Source organism: Magallana gigas, chromosome 1 (genome assembly GCF_963853765.1).
Source record: "Magallana gigas chromosome 1, xbMagGiga1.1, whole genome shotgun sequence".
Lineage (NCBI taxonomy): Eukaryota > Metazoa > Mollusca > Bivalvia > Ostreida > Ostreidae > Magallana > Magallana gigas.
Window position 1 is genome coordinate 16,060,107 of NC_088853.1, and position 4,816 is coordinate 16,064,922.

Consider the following 4,816-nt stretch of genomic DNA (forward strand, 5'->3'; position numbering starts at 1 on the left):
TGAAATATTATGTTGTGTGGAATAGAGTTTTGCTTTAACGAATGAGATTTATATGAAATGCTACGCAATTTGTATGGTATAAAACTTACTTGTTATTCTTTGCTCAAGTCTATGTTGTAAGAAATATGCTTAAACTGACTTCTAGTATATTACATGCATTATCTCAAACCAATTGTGTTTCTGCTACTCTTTATAAGAAAAAATAGTTTTCATTTGTATACAATGCAATGAAATGCAATATGATTTTCAAACTTGTCAGTAATTAGAACTAAAATACGCATAGTTAAGTTTCTTATCCATTTTTTCTTTTATACTTAAATTCAATTACAGATCACGTTTTAAACCTTTTTGTTTCACATATACATGTAATCTTTAATACTGAGTAGTTCACTTTTTTGTTTTGCCGAACGGATTTCTTAAAATCTACATCGTCTTTATATTAGTTTCTCCGGCAAAAATGATTGAAAAATATACGATATGATTTACCAAATGATTTACTTCTTTTCATAATGCCTTTTTTATCGGCTAAACAAATTATCCGTATCTTATAGCAGCATGCCTTGCAGTGATCACAATATAACACGCATGCATAATAATCTGCTTGTCATTTTGAAATGATGGGCCTTATTTTCTGAATTGGTTGTAGTTTTGTGGTTTATTATGTATATACTGTTCAGATATATATCGTGTAACATTGGTAAGAAAAAGGGATGTCAACGAGAACTCTAGAACTCGACTACCGCTAGGTCACACCGATCATCGACTTAATTTTTCTTAGTCGATTAATCGTTATAAAGTGGAGAAAGAAATTCAAAACATTGTTTTCTCTATAACGCAGTAATTTTTGGGCTTCGAATAAAAACAAAAGTTTTCTTTTCTCGGCATTTTTAATCACATTACACTCTATTGAATCGAACCGGTGTCCCTAGAATGTTTTTCAGTGCTACAAAATGTCCTCTGTTGAATTTGTGGGTGAAATTATTGTTTTTTATTGTTTTGAATAGAAGTACATAATTATGTAAACATGTACCTAAAGATTAATGTGTGGTTCTTGTAAACAGTTATTAATTGAATTAGATGTTTCTACTAATCAAAACTTTGATCATATCAACTCGATCAAGGCGTTTGTTTTTCATATAGTCATTAACTTTAATTGTTGATTTGGCACGGCACGGAAAAATGACAAAACATGAAGCAGGTCACATTTGATTTGTCTAAGATGATATGGAGCTCAACTGTGTGTAAACGTCACAAGAAAAGGAAATAGCGAATACATCCCATTAACTGGTCGCAGGTGAATGTTGCTAATAAAAACTGCTAGGCGAAATCCGACCTGCAAGGTAAATACGGAAGTTGAATACAATAGGACAAGGACACATTTGTTGTTAATAAATGAGTGTAAAGAGTTGTAAATTGTAAATCAATAGACGTGATCAAAATGGACAATAGGAAATAATATCTTAGTGTGCCTATTCTGCTGAATATTGTGGCTGATGATAGTTACAGTAAGTAATATATTTCATACTTTATTCGTTTCGTTTAAACAATAATTACCCATACTCTATAAAGATACACTGTATCTTTATTTTAAGTACTTACATTCTTAAAGAGGAGTTTATCGAGACACACAGGGTCTAAATTTTCAAAAAATGCATAAACTGCATATAATGGTTACGTTACATTTTATGCTTATAATTTCTTTCCTTGTTTCATTTAAAAAAAAAAAAAAATAAATTGTTTTACTTACCAAAAGTCATCTCTAATTGTTGCATTACTTGGCAATCTTTCATTTACATTTTTGAACATTATGATGTAGCGATACACGTTCTTAAAAAAGTTACTGGTATCAAATTTAAATGATAGGTGGTATAAGTTGCAAAAGTTGTCATAGTCACCCAAGTGAGCGTTGTGAACTCCACTTGTCTGTTGTCAAATTCTAATTAAGGTTAAATTACACTCTGACCGATCTAATGGAAGTTATTATGAAGGAGGAAATTAAGAACGATTTTAAGAAATACAACAAATCATATATTCGAAATACGAAGAAATTCTAGTTAAGATAAAAACCGATCAATCAAATGTAGATACCGTCTTCGAAGATCTAACGAAGATATTAACCAAACAGGGAGAGGAGTGACATTCGGAGATTGACGAAATTATCTTCAAACTTCAAATAGATGTCTCTCAGAAGAAAGAGGGACACTTTACTGCCCTCCAACGTCAGAAAGAAAGAATTACATGTACAATATCTGAAATAAGGCAGAGCATTCTGGATTTGAAAAGAATTTTAGATTTTAAAGACTTTTATTCGACCTCCATGTACAAATCGAACTAGATGCTGTCATTAGACAGTAATACCTGCACCAAGTGTTTGCCCCTAAATAACACTGTTTTGTACCAGTTTATGTAAAAACGAAGGCTACATGCAAGTTTCGGTAATATATTTCAACATCATAGTTTTCATAACTGAAGGATGAGACCCCTTCCCATATGATTATACACATGAGCAGCACTTTATGTGCAATTTGGGATTGAACTGTTTACATGTGAACTATAAGTTGATCAATGATTTTAACATTTCATGTCACAGAAAGTATATGGTCTATATAATTATTACAAACACAATTAAATTATGCCCCTTGTCCGTATGGGTTGCCGGCTTTAGATTTGCTTCTGTGTGCCTACATGTACAAAATCGTGTGCATGGATTCAGAGAAGGGGTGGGAGTGAGGGTTCCAGACCCCCCCCCCCCCCCCCCCCCAATGACAATCCAGGGACTCCAATGCCCTTACAGACATGTAATTGCTATAACATATTGCGATTCAATGTTAGGTAATATTACTTTGGGGGAAAATATTATATTTATTCTTTATTGTTTATTTCAATAGGAAGTATACATTACATGTCCTGCAACATCTTAAAGCTGTTATCTACCTAATAAAATAGTGCAAGGGGTTTTGAAGAATAGGACATAAAAATACATGCATGTTACAAACAACTGATCTTTGTCTGAAGTTACGTACACAACACAGGTCTACAGGCCTCATTAGCGGGTACTAGCCTAGTTTTACCTAGTTCTTTGATTAGATGGGTTTCACGTGGTGTATGCGTTTTCCATATGCAGAAAAGGGTTAGTTAACATGCGTAAACATTTCTTTTGTGATGATCAGCTAATCGGAGTCACATTGAGCTCTTATTGGATTATCATAATGATTTTGATCAACATAGTTAAGCATAATACATGTATAGTAGCACAATATTATGAGACACCGGTATGTACATAAGCATTACTTTCACTTTCTAAATAAGTGATAGCATACTATCATCTTTAAATATTTAAATACGCTTATCATTGTTACCTGTCCTATCGCATTTATAAAGTTTCTGTCATTTTAATTGCAAAAGTTATTTTTTCATTCGTCAGACTTTCACTATTGAGTTGACCCATATTGACCCTTTAACAATTTCGTATTAAATTGTGTATAACATGTATAAGTAAGTGTAAAGACTTATCATTGTTATATGATTATAATGGGAAGGAAGTGTTCTTTTTTTCTTAATGTACATGTATTATAATGCATCAAATACAATGTAGGACATGACCCTATGGGATTGTTCTGACCCCATGAAACAGGAAAATACAAAAAATCTTCTTATGTCATTATGATGCATCCAATGGTGTAAAGAAGATGACCCCCCAGGTGCTGTCTTTAACCCCCCCCCCCCCCCCCTTATGAAGTAGGAAATGATGATACACTATATATTTGGATAACTTTTGAGATCCTCATCCCTAAACCATATAATTTATTCTTGCTCTTTGTGTCATTGCGCATCAAATTGAATATAGTTTATGCCCCCTTAGAGACACCCTGACATTCTAGAACTAGAAATGATAATGAATTTTATCTTATTCATATGTAGTGTTTTGATCCATGTGGGTAATTCCCAGCCTAATTATGACACTGCTTTGTTTAGGAGACTTTACAATTGCCCGAAATAGGCCAATTCACATGCATATAACATTTTGTTTATAAATCTCAAAAATTAGATTAAGCAATTTCCAAAAAGTTCATGTGCATAATTAGGAGAGAAAAAGCAATCAATAAATGATTTAAAATTTGCTACTGTACACATGCAAGAATGTAAGAAGAAGACTAAATGTTTAGAACCAGGTTTGATTGGGGTGGGGTGTGGATGTAGAGTATAAATATTTAAAATTTCAATCACTATTGTTATTAATTTTAACTTGTCAATGAATATAAGTTATTGATCCCAAGGTAGAAATATGACTTCTGATCATATCTCAATAGATAATTTGTCAATTATGCAAGATATAATCTGATTTATTTTGATGAATAACATTTTTTACCAGTTTATAAAACTTTTTAGACCCCAAATCATACAAGAAATTACCGATGCAAAGTACATGTACATACATCTTATTTTTGTAAAGACCATGTTTGCATTGCTCGTTTCTATGCTGTTGGAATTGGTTTTCCAATTTTTATCAATTATTTATTTTTTTTCATTTTTGAGAACTTTAATTTTATTTTTCATGCTCATAACTTAAAACAGTTAACGTGAATATAATATTTTATATAATACAATGACACATAATCAGACGTATTGTCTGAATACCTATGACAGAGACCTAAATGCGACATTTCTTGCAGTGTTAATTCTAGATGGGATCGATTTTAAGAAATCGTATGAAGAGCTACCTTTATACACACACAGATAAGCATTTTGTATTGATTGTTGTCAATTGATTATCTTGTTGGCATAGCATTGGCCATTTCACAATTTCATTCTACAC